Source organism: Culex quinquefasciatus, chromosome 3 (genome assembly GCF_015732765.1).
Source record: "Culex quinquefasciatus strain JHB chromosome 3, VPISU_Cqui_1.0_pri_paternal, whole genome shotgun sequence".
NCBI classification, from domain to species: Eukaryota; Metazoa; Arthropoda; class Insecta; order Diptera; family Culicidae; genus Culex; species Culex quinquefasciatus.
Window position 1 is genome coordinate 85,614,643 of NC_051863.1, and position 12,605 is coordinate 85,627,247.

General features: G+C 43.1%; 2 long non-coding RNA genes across 2 annotated transcripts; both read left to right on the forward strand.

Annotated features, from left to right (window-relative positions):
* The first annotated feature begins 6,718 nt into the window (after window positions 1-6,718).
* On the forward strand, window positions 6,719-7,147 carry LOC119770738. Its single transcript, XR_005278970.1, has 3 exons — window positions 6,719-6,806; window positions 6,865-6,966; window positions 7,021-7,147. It is a non-coding gene; the product is annotated as an uncharacterized LOC119770738 (long non-coding RNA).
* A 583-nt stretch (window positions 7,148-7,730) lies between these two features.
* Window positions 7,731-11,098, forward strand: LOC6033831. Its single transcript, XR_005278971.1, has 3 exons — window positions 7,731-9,472; window positions 9,625-10,519; window positions 10,576-11,098. It is a non-coding gene; the product is annotated as an uncharacterized LOC6033831 (long non-coding RNA).
* The last annotated feature ends 1,507 nt before the right edge of the window (window positions 11,099-12,605 follow it).

The window sequence follows — 12,605 nt, forward strand, 5'->3', positions numbered from 1 at the left end:
ATGAGCTACACTCACTCAGTTCGTGTCGTATGACTGATTCGTAAAATCCTCTCTAAACACTATTTTGACTATTTTTAAACAATTGAATGGTTCTAGACTGTGCAAAACACTTAAAACAACCATAACTTATATTCAAAATTACATTTCCACGCATAAATACCAACTTTTTGTGTAAAAACTTATTTCTTTATGTGTGTGCGTGCAACGTCGAATGAGCGTTGGTCGACTACTGCCTCGCATTGCAGCTGCTCAGTGAGCTAGGGCACTCACGACTGAGTCGGATTTGTTTATGTCACGGTTTTGCGGTTCAGTGAATGGATCTGAAAAAATCGTGTATGCGTCGCCGATTTTCGCGTCAGGACCCTGACATTTTCAGCTCTGACTGCAATCGTCATGATCTGCCAAGATCCTTCTTGCCTTCCTTCTCAGAACTATCTGATCGAAAGAGAGAGAGCACTTCCTCTTTCCTCCTCTTTTTTAACAGAATTTGAAAACAGCGCAACTGTCTTCAAAACAACGCCCCAACTTAGCACCTGCTGAGCTTCAAATACCTGTTAATCCTCGTCGCCAACTTTGTGGAGTCCTCGCGTAACGGACGCAGCTCGTAAAGCCGCCGATCGTCCACCCGTCCGCCCACTGTCTGAAAATTTTGAGTTCAGGTTGGCGCTGCGAAGGATCGTCAGTTTGCTTTTGATGCTCGTCGCGATGACTTCGTGTTTTATCGCGGACTCTGATTTTGAAGCGGATTATTTGGACACACGCAGAAAAATAAGGCATATTTGAATCAACAAAACGTTTTGTTGATTTAAAAATCATGATTTTTGTTGACTCAACGCTAAACGTCAAAGCAGCTTTTTCAAAACAACAAAAGAATTTTGTTGAATTGAGAAAATCAAGGTTTGTTTCAACGCAAAATCGGCGTTGATTATATTCAACAAAAATTTTGTTGATTCAAACCTCGTACAGGCTGATTCTACAAAACATTTTTCTGCGTGCACTTAAATGGTGAGGATTGCTTCCCAATTTAAATAAAAAAAATATTGCGCGTATTCCCGTAGAAGACACGCGGCCTCGCACGCGGCATACCAGTCTCGAAACGACGCGCCGCACTTTCGGCAAATGCGCGCTGTCAAATCCCATACTGCGCGTTTAGTTTTTGTTGATCTTCTTCTTCGAATTGCATGGCATTGTTGCCGGGTATGTTTTTTATTGCACCAAAAGTGCAAAAAATCGCTGGCAACAATGTCTGCGGCACATTCTGAAATGCCGCGCGGCATGTACCTTTGAAAGAAACGGACAATAAACTAATGATCAATGCGTTCGTGTTTTGCAGGAGGCGAGCAGGAAATCGATGGAAAATCCTTGTGTAACGATACTGGCTGTTGCCGAAAGGCTCTCAACGAACTACGATATGGATTATGAAGCATCTTGCGTGCCTGTGACTGAAGACCATGTAAGGCCGAACGTGATAGTTTTTTTTGTGAATTTGTGCTCTATCCAAGTGTTGAATTTTGATGTGGCGTGTGCCATTGTGAGTGCTGTTAAGCTGTTAATAAAGAATTTGTGTTGAAAAATAAAAAAATACATGCAAAAATTGGCTCTGCTTTTTAACAAAAGAATCTCAATCCCTTATCCAAAAGTCCAATTAATTTAGAGTACTTTCCAAAAATTCTTAATGTCAGTTCATTGAATATTTGACATTACGAACTTTTGAAAAAGTACTGTAGATTGCATGAACCCAGTCACGAAATATTCTAGCAGAGCTGGTTCTGCCAGAATCCTGCTAGAACGGAGGAACATTTTTGCTAGAATGCTGTAAGAATATCCAGCTCTGTGAAAACTCTGCTAGAATCCTGCTAGAACGTCGTGACTGGGAATAACTAAATGGAAAAAACCACATATATTTTCATGCAACTTTGTGGTGAACAGTTTTTTGAGTGCATGCAATGAGTGCATAATTGGCAGAGGGAGTGCGTGGTCGTAAAACAAAATTCGGAGTGAAAAGTGATTTTTTTGGTGCCTTTTGTTTCGCATTTTTGTCGTGAATTGTGTGCTGCGAGGAGAAGATTACCCTCTGAAAATGCAGCGGCATCAGTGCATAATTGGCAAAGGGAGCGCGTGGTCGTAAAACAATATTCGGAGTGAAAAGTGATTTTCAAAGCCCTTCCTATATCATCGTTGATCGGAAGGCACGGCGTCGGGTGGATTGAGTTTTCATTTTTCGAATAAGGTTTTATTTTTTTGCGGTGAAATAACCATTTCTATATAAAGATCGAAAGACGCACTGACATTTTTGATCGTCGAGTTAATAGTGGAGCAAAATAACTGTGTGTGAGTGATTTTGTGTGTTAACCAGAAAGACCTTCCCATAGCATCGTTGCTCGGAAGGCTCGCCGACGGGTCAGTTATGAAAGTCCTCCCCATAGCGTCGTAGCTCGGGAGGCATCGAAAAGCCAATACCTTATCCTACTAACCCAGCGGTTCTCAACCTGGGGTACATGTACCCCTGGGGGTACCACAACAGCTCTCAGGGGGTACCGAAAATAGTTACCTGTAATGGCGGCTTCGGCTGAACAGGCCGTGAAAAAACGCTATCCCGCAATGCTTCGCGCCTCTTTCGCTTGTTAGCTGTTTACATCTTGATTAAAAAAAATGTTGTTTTCTCTTTCTAATCGCAGAATAAAACTCTGGTCTTGATCTGCCAGTTTATTACACGTAAACAAAAAATCATGCAATATGGAGTTTATTTTTCATATTTTTTAAAATTTTCTTACACTGGTAATCAACATTACACACAGTTCAGTTCACTTTTACACACTTGTATAGGATTTTTCAGTTCAAGTATGATTACACACTTTCGTGTAATGGATTACACACTTTCGTGTTATCATACTTGAACTAGAAAATCCAATAGAGTTATCTACGTGCGCATGTATTGCGTGTACGTACACGAAAAAAGTGAGGTTAAAATTTGTACCCAGCAAAAACAAATGGTAAGCTAGTGTGCGTGAGATCGAGCTTAGATAGCTCTATGAAAGTGTGTAAAAGTGAACTGAAAAAAGTGTAATGCTGTTTCTCGAATGAATCTTTCACTTCGATTTAGATTACCGTAGATAATCCGTTCGAAGAGCAACATTTCGAATACGCAGATTTAGACATTAGCGATAACCCTGTTTGAAAAATGTCGCACGTCGTACAGGAAGGTGCTGTGTCCTATCCCTCGCCTAGACCAGACCAAAATCCAAGATAAAACTGACAGGCCAAATCTGTCAGACCAAGACTGTCAGACCAAAGAGCAAAAAGTAAACAATCTTGGTCTTCGACTTAGGTGCACACAAATGAAGAAAAGAAAATTTGAAAAAGAATTTTATTTTTCCAATTCAATGACTGGGTTTGGACTGCAAAGTTGAATGTACGTCAGAAAATGATTAAACAGTGCGGCGTCCTGTACACCGACAATTAAATAAGCAGTTAAAAGCCTTATTCTTCCATTTTAATTTTAGATCGCGTTTCGGTTTACACCTGAAAAATCTTAAAATTATTTATACGGATTTGTGATTTCTCTCTTTCCATCATTCCCTTGACGTCGTACGAGTTGTCGCACGGTTTTGATTTTACCGTTTCGATATCGATTGGTCGAAAGGACGACAAGCGTGCGACAAACACTTGACAAGCCCGACATTGTTTTTTCTATCGATTTTCCTTCCATTTGACGTCACGATTTTCATCGACGCAAGTAGTTTGACAGTTCTTTTCAGTTGGTCTTGTTTTAACTTGATTGCAACCGGATTGAACCAGTTTTCGTTGCTGTTGAGCTTCGCAAGGATTTTGGTCGGATGGTAGGTGAGTTGTGTTATTTTTTTCTGCTGGAAAGATTCAGCCGGAGTGGGCGAGCGGCCAAATCTTAGTGTCCTGTGTTCCAGGTTTCCTGATTTCGGTCATCGTGGTGGTAGAGGCGAAGGAGGATGGGAAATAGAGATAACCCGGCGGCCATGCCGGAAGACGGGAGGAACCGGTATGCGGTCAAGGAAACGGATGTTTTACTTTCCGCGGGAGGTTGCGGTGAATTCCCAAAGGAGAAGAAGGATGAAATACCAAGTTCCGCCCAAGGGAACACAAAGAGAGAAACGGAACTTCCAATTCCTAGGGAGTTGTTCACTGCTCTGGTGAATGAAAAGGAGGAGGAGGACGGAATAATATACTCCCGGCGGCGTTTCTGAGTCGACAGAAGTTGTTATCAATGGAACTGGTGAGTCATGTTTTTGAAGTAATAAAAAAATCAAAAAATCAGAAATTCAAAAAATAATTATGGATACATAAGCTCACAATTTTATAATTTCAAAAAAATATAATTAAAAAAAATCAAATTTCAAATTTTCAAAATTCATATATATATATTTTTTTTTAATTCTAAGATTTGAAAAAAAATATGATTTAAACATTTCTAATATTTGAAAACAAAATAAAATTTCTTACATGTTTCACACGTTTTAAAATTTGAAAAACTTCTAATGATTTTAAAATGTCTGTTTTTCTTTTAAATTTCTGAATTATAAAGTAAATAAATTATAAATTTATAAAATTATAAAATTATAAAATTATAAAATTATAAAATTATAAAATTATAAAATTATAAAATTGTAAAATTATAAAATTATAAAATTATAAAATTATAAAATTATAAAATTATAAAATTATAAAATTATAAAATTATAAAATTATAAAATTATAAAATTATAAAATTATAAAACTATAAAATTATAAAATTATAAAATTATAAAACTATAAAATTATAAAATTATAAAATTGTAAAATATTTGGATTCTACAAATCATAAACTCTTAATTTTTTAAATTGTATTATTCTTAAAATTCTAGATATTTTCAAAAATCTTTTTTTATTATTAAGATATTTAAAATTTTAGCGATTCTAACATTCGAACATTTCAAAATTGTTTAAAAACTTTAAAGTTCAATGCTTCTTTAAAGCAAGGACTTCAGAATCCCAAGAAACACACGCTTTAAATAAAAAAAAAACAAAATTCTCCATACAATTTTTTGATAAAAAATCAACATGCGTTGATGTTGATTTTTTACCTGTAATTTAAAATGTTTGAAATTTTTTGTTGTGTTGAACAATTTTTTGTCTTTTTTTCTAAAAATTTACAAGTTTAAATTGACTAAATTTTTATATTTTACATTCAAAGTTAATTTTTTTAGTTATGTTTTGGATGTTTTAGCCGAATGACGTAATCTTTTTTTCAGGTAACCAAAAATATTCCAATCGAATCCCGCTGCTGACAACCCAGCGTTTCCGTGTTGTCCCACGGAACGAAAGCTGTAACGATCGCAAAAACACCTGCACCGAAAGTGCGTAAACCGACGTTGTTCCGTACTCCGGTTGCCATCAATCCGTGGGAAATAAACGAAAGAGTCGCTCCAGTGCCGTATCTGCACGCTGGCGTCGGTTCGAAAAGATGGCTGACAAAGTCCAACCAAGATGCCGAAGCGACGAGATGAGCTGAAAGACCAACCGGAAGAAAAAGCCAAAAACCACGTTTAGATCGCAACTTAGATTAATTTACAGAAAAAATACATCTAAAAATAATTTAAAAATAAAAAAATGTGTATTTTTACTGCAACATAACCTAAAAACCCAAAAAAAAAGAACACGACAAAGGCAAAACAACCTGAAAAACAAAACCGTGCAAGGTCGGTCGAATGTCGTACGACAATGTCGAACAATTTCGATGATCGATCGCACGACAAATACGACATTTTGGTGCAAAAACGTATGACATTCGTGCGAATGTCGCACGACATTGTCGTGCGACGTCGTACGATTGCACGGACGACAAACGACGGACGTCCGACGGACTTTTCAGTCAGGGAAAGCGTAGAGAGCCTATCGAGAAATTAAAAGTGAGAGTGTGTGCAACATGGAGTTAAACATTCTGTGCAGTTACTGTGAAGGTTTCCATGGCACTTCGAAAAGTTTAACTCCATGTTGCACGCACACACTCTCACTTTTAATTTCTCGATATGGAGAGGCGAAATGTCACTCTCAGGGTTCCAATCGAACTGTCAAATCGGGGTTCCAATCGAGCAACAAGATCATGATAGAACAAGGTTGGAATCAATTTAAAATAAATTTGGCAAAAAACGAGACTTATAACAATCACAAGTATTGTAAAACTGTTGTTGATAATAATCCGGTAGTTTTTGTTATGTTTGTGCTTGTTTGGTACATGAAAAGTGCAAGCACGAAAAAAAAACTACAAGTTTTTCAACCTTAAATTTGAATGACTTTGGGTGTTTGAAATTTCTCCCAGAACATTTTATTTCCCTATGTAGGTCCCTTATAAAGCGGTGTTGATAGATTTGTCAACAGATACAGCAGCAAAAAGGCTATTGAAGGAGAAACCATTGTTACAATTTTGGGCTGAACTCCCGATTGATCATCAAAAGCTTTCCGCAAAAGCAATTAGATTTTTGTTGCCATTCACAAGTACGGAGTTAGTAGAAAGTGCGTTTTCAGCCTACGCGTACATCAAAAATAAGTACCGCAATCGATTAAATGCAGCTTCAGATATTAGACTTTACCTGTCAAACATACACGCTTACTGGGGGAACTCAATTTTTAAGTTCGTTCAATCAAAATGAAGTTCGGTTCAGCGATGTCAATTTTGAGATGGGTTTGTTTTGATTTTATTTGTCAAATTCCAGATCACTGAACCGAACTTCATTTTGCTTGGCAACTTTGCCGAAATCTGAGAAGTGCCAGTTTTGGACTTAGCGTTTTCACAGGTGTTTTGGTGAGTTTGCTAAAAGGAATATTTTATTTATAATATTTCTAATTTTTTAGTTTTACAGAATTATTTGTGGCGTGCCGTGTCGGAGAGGAACCAGACACCAAGGAGCAGTAAAAGGAATTTCCACGGGGCGTTGCCAGGTTGCCCTCCAAGAGGTTCAACAAATGTTTCCCGATTTTCTCTAAAATTTACAATCTTTGCATTTTCAGATCTTGATCCTCGACGATGGTCCACTCGGAAATGACCGTCCCGCCGGAACCATCTCCATTCCCTCGGAGTGGCCTGCTGGTATAAGTAGGACGGTGACTAAGGCCATCCGGGTGGAAATGAAGACGGAGGGGGAACCGGAATCGGAGGCGCTGACTTCCGGACCACGTCGTTGGTCAGCATGATGACCTTGGTGGGGAGGACCCGGCAAGGCGGTGGTGTTTGAACGACCGACGGACTGGGTGACGGTGAAGACGCAGGGGGACCGGAACCGGAGCTGACTTTCGGCATCTATGCTTCCGGGCCGCGTGCTATTGGGGAACAAGTATTTGGTCGGGCGGAAGGCTGTAGAATAAGCTGATGCAGAAGGGTGTCAACTTAACGTTGCGGAAAGTGCTGGTCAATGGAACCTGCGAGGCAGTGAAGCCGATTTCACTGATGGATATTATTATGCTTGTGAATTCATCCGTTTCGGCAGTTTTTTTAGGGGGAGTTTTTATTTCATTGAAACCCATCGGGAATTTCGCGGTAACGTTCCGTAGTGACTTTTTTACATGAATTCGCCGGTAACTTTTCTCCGGTGTGCAGATTCCGATGCCGATAGTGCCGATGCAAATTGTTCGGATTTTCGAAAATACTAGAAAAGGAGAAAGCATTTTTGCGAGGGAACTATTTTGAATGTTCCATGGGGTCCAGATTAGTGGTTTCAAAAGAACGGCGCACAATGCGGCCAAAAATATTGCTGGCCCGCTGTTCCGAGGTTCATCTTGGAATCAGGGGTTGGAACTAAATCTAAATTGGTTTAAAGGTATTTTTTATCATTTCAGCAAGAGGTTAAGATGATCGAAACGTCCGGTTCGAGCCATGAGTTGATGCCGTCGTTCCGGGGATAGTTTGTGCTCGTGTTGATGCTCGTGCGGGGGATAGGACGCCACACCAACACCGTCCGTTGCGCACAGGGTGACTGCGCGCGAACATCCTCCCGGCCCTTGAGGCGGATGCCTCAATCCATCGGAAGCGGGACCAGCTTGTGCACCGGCCGCTGATACTCCTTCTCTCCTCTGCGCACGGTGACGTTGCGAACGACGCCGTACGGGTCCGGATGTGCTGCGACGATCCTTGCGAGCTCCGCAGGTGGTGTGTTCTCGTTCTTGATCAGGACCAGCTGTCCCGGATCCAGATTCTGCTGCACCGTTTGCCACTTGTTCCGGTGTTGGAGTGTGGCCACGTATTCGTCACGCCAGAGTGCCCAGATCTCGTTGACGTGGCGCTGAATCCGTTGTCACTTGTCCAGACGGCCTTCCTTGATGTGGCTGATGTCCGGTTCCGGCAGCAGGTTGAGCGGCTGGTTGATGATAAAGTGGCCCGGCGTGAGGGCCTCGTACGAGTCAGGCGACGCAGAGCTGGCACAAGGGACGCGAGTTCAAGCACGACTCGATCTGCGTCAAGACGGTCGAAAGGACCTCGTACGTCAGCGCCGTGTTCCCGAGCACCATTCGGAGGTGCTTCTTCATACTCTTCACCGCCGCTTCCCAGATTCCTCCCATGTGGGGGGCGGATTGAGTGATGAACGGCGGATGGAGTGATAAAGCGTCCGACAGGTACTGGTTGACAGCTCCGTTGAACTCAGGTGACTGCAGGTGCTCTCGGATGCGTCGGTCCGCGCCCACGAAGTTGGTTCTGTGGTCGGACCAGATCTCGCTGCTTATCCCACGACGGACGAACATGCGCTTGAGGGCGGTCAAGAACGCGCTCGTGGACAGGTCGGAAACGGCACTGCCTTGGTCGCGAGGCAAACGAACACAGCGACGTAACCCTTCACTGTCTTGGCCGTTCGAAGGTTGGAGGTGCGTACGAGGAATGGACCCGCGAAGTCCACACCGCAGTGCACGAAAGGACGAGCCGGGTTCGTCCATACGGAAGGCAGGCTTCCCATCAGCTGCGTCGCGGTTTTCGCCTTCATTCTGCAGCAGCGCGTGCAGTTCGCAACGTAGCCACGCACCACCGTTTGGCAGCCAACGATCCAATATCTTTGGTTGAGTGTGGCGATCATCAGAGTTGGTCCTGCGTGCAGGTTGCGAAGGTGGACTTCTGACAGCAGCAAGTTCGTGTACCGATGCTCTTTCGGGATGATCATAGGATGGCGCACGTCGTACGGCTGGTTGGAGTTCTGGAGTCGGCCACCAACCCGCAGAGTGCCATCTGCGTCGACGAACGGAAACAAAGCCTTGAGCTTGCTGTTGCTTGGAAGCGGTGCATTCTTGACCAGGCAATCGATTTCCGTCTGGAAGCTGTCGTGTTGAGCTGCTCGCGCCAGTTGCAAGCAAGCGTCGTTGATCTTCTTTGGCGTCAGCGGTCAGTATGGGCGCGTTGGTGCGACGAACCCGAGAGCTGAGCCGCAGACGGTTGATCCAGCACAAGATGCGCCGAATGTGAGCCAGATCCGAGTAGCGGGTGAGTAGGAAAGTTAGTGTTTCGTGGTCGCACCAGAGCGACGGCACGGCGCTCGCGAACGGACAGAGGATCGTAGTCCGCATCACTAGCAGCTCATCCTCTTCGATCTCGCCCAGTGGTTCAATGCGCCAGTAATTCTTGATCTCTTTCAGCCAGCTGGGGCCGTAAAACAGGGGGTGCATCAGCAGCTCAAGCGGCGTGATTCCCCGGGACGCGCAGTCGGCCGGGTTGTTCTTGGACGACACGTGGAGCCAGTGTTTGCGTGACAGAAACTGCAGAATCTTGGACGTGCGGTTGGCCACGAATGTTTTCCATAGGACGAGTGGTTCGAGTGAATGCGGCGGCTCAGCATTGTTGCTGCTCACAAAATCCAAGAGTATGACGCTGTGAAGCTACACGCTATTCCAAAACTACCAACATCTGTTGAAGGACCTGTTCAACGCGGCGTTCGTGCCCGCTAGACCGACTTGAAGGAGGAGCTGCCGTCTACTTTAATGGGGATTGGGCGATTCCCAAAAACTGCTCGATATGGAACTCAAAGCGACGGCCGGAGGTGTGCGCCTAGGTCAACTGTTTGTCGAAGATTGGCGGCAAATCCAACCCGGCCATCGACGTCCATCCGTGGCTCAAGTTCGCTGAGCTCACCGTGAACATTTTTCTAAAGGACAGCTGCTCGATGTCGGAGGATTTGCGGAAGTATCTTCAGCATCACCCCGTTTGCACCCAGTTTGAGATTGCACGATCGCAGGAAATTAGCCAAAAGCGCGCGCGTGCCAAGTGAATCCGCGAGAAGCAATTCTTTCAAATCTTTGAGCGCCAGCTGGAAAAATCGATGGCTCGACCCGCCAAGATTCAGATCGATCCCAACAAGCATTTCCCACATTGCAAACATCCATAAATTGAGTCAAGATTAAAACTTTGAATCTTTCAGTATGGAAGCGTCGGAAGCTACGACTTTCTATGGAACCTACCCTAGGAACCTGCCCAAGAACGGACCAATCCGCATCCCCCGGTACATTGGCTGGCGCTGGTCTTCCGAGGCCAAAGGTAACACTCATTTGCAATTCCATTCGCTCAAATCTCACTTAAACTCCCGTTTCCAGATGCTGTCTATCTCGTCCCGTTGACCTTCCCTCGGCACCGACCAGTTCCACAAACGCGTTTGAAATGCTGGCCACACCGCCAGCTCCCAAACTGCTTCAGCTGACGGGCTCAAAAATGTCCGCTGTCCCGTCGGCGGAACGCCGTCGCAGATCCGGCTCGATCTCTGCTGTCGACGCCAACGAGAAGCTGCTGGAAAAAGCACGCTACTCCGAGTTCCGTAACGATTTGAGTTGGCCATTGAGGCGGCGCTCGGTGCACCGCGGTGTAGGAAGACCTCCAGAAGAACCTTGGCGAAGACAAAAAAACAGGCCGTCCCCACCGTGGAAGGATCATCCACTCGGCCAACCAAAACACCAACCGCCTCCTCACACTCTGGTTTGACTTCGGCCAATACCGGTCTTTGACGCCCCACCTGGTTCCAAGTGATCCGGAAGCTAAAAGTCCAAATCGACGACCCGCGCATTCAATAAATAAAATTAAACAAAAATAAAATTTTAATAAAATTCAACAAAACAAGTAGCTCAGAACATTATTTTCCTCCTCACTATCCTATCCCCCGGAACCGTTTTCCTGCATTTCTGGAGGATTTTCCGGTACCGCACGCATGTCAAATTTGAGATCGGCTTCACCATGTTAAAATTAAGTTCGGGTACTCGATGTCAAATTTGTATGGCTACGGTTTGCGCCGTTTTGATTGGATCCACTCAAATTTGAGTTCCCCTGGTAAGCGTGTAGTGCCCGATTTTGCAGCACTTGCAAATAGTATCCAGGGCCAAGGATCTCATTAGTTAAGGACTGTTTTGCTTTTAGTATTTTATGTTTGTTGACTGTCAACAATATCTTTGTTATCAATAAATGATGTGGTGCTCTAATCAACACTCTCCACGCTACTCCAGATCTAAGAGGAAGAGATGCCGACTCGCTAACTGTTTTGAAACCAGCTCAGGAACCAGCGAAATTTGACAGATGCTCAGTCGACACCGTAGACAAAAAACTACAACAGGGCATCATCCATCGCGTTTGGCAGTGTTGTCAGAATGGGTAGAATTTTATGTTTCAAATAATTAAATGAAAGTTTTATTTCAAGTAATGTTTTATTTCATGTTTAATCAGTAGCAAAAACCGTTTAAAATAAAAAAGTGATAACAACAAAATCAGTCAACTCAAACGAAGATCAAACATACATACTCCTGCTGTCAAACTTCATTTGTCTCGATTTTCGTGGATGATATGTCTTCAATCGCGTTCGATTTTATTCTGGATATCAGATTCATTACCGAAAGGCAATTGCAATTTTCATGTTCAGTATCAAAAACCATGAATTTTGATACCAATATTGCCATAACTCGTCCACACAAAGAAAAACTACTGTTGGGCCAAAAGCTTCGTGGGTTGAGATAAAACTACGTATTGGAGAATTTCAGTAGAAAGTATAAAATGTTTGGATCAAAAGTACACCTACTTTTAATGCCACAGTACTTTTTCGTTGGAAAACTACTGTTACAGTAAAAGTATCGACTTTTGAGTAAAAAGTAAACCTTTTTTATGAAGAGTAATGAACATTTGGTACTAAAGTTAAATAAAGAAAAAAGCTTGGGGTTTTTCAGTTTTAAATTATTATTATTTTAAGCAATCAGCTCATGGTCGGATGCACCCGAGTATGCACCAGCTCGTCTAGGATATGCTAGCAGTCTCCTTTTTCGGGATTATCTTCTTGGCCCTCAGCTGCCGGAAGCTGTAATAGTTTAGGAGCGTTCTTTTATTACGTAACGTGAAAAATCGGACTTTTAGACCCCTCCCCTCGTAACAAAATTTCCATACAAATTTTAAAATTTTGTATGGAGCGTAACACGGCCTCCTACCCCCTCCCCCTACTGCGTTACGTAATAAAAGAACGCTCCCTTAACTCCTGATCGACGACCGGTTTGATCACTTCCAACTTGGAAGTTCCAAAGCGCATCCTCCTTTGGAAATGCCGCGCGTGTTTCCACGCAGTCTTCCTGTGCGACCATCGCTAGAAAAAAACAAA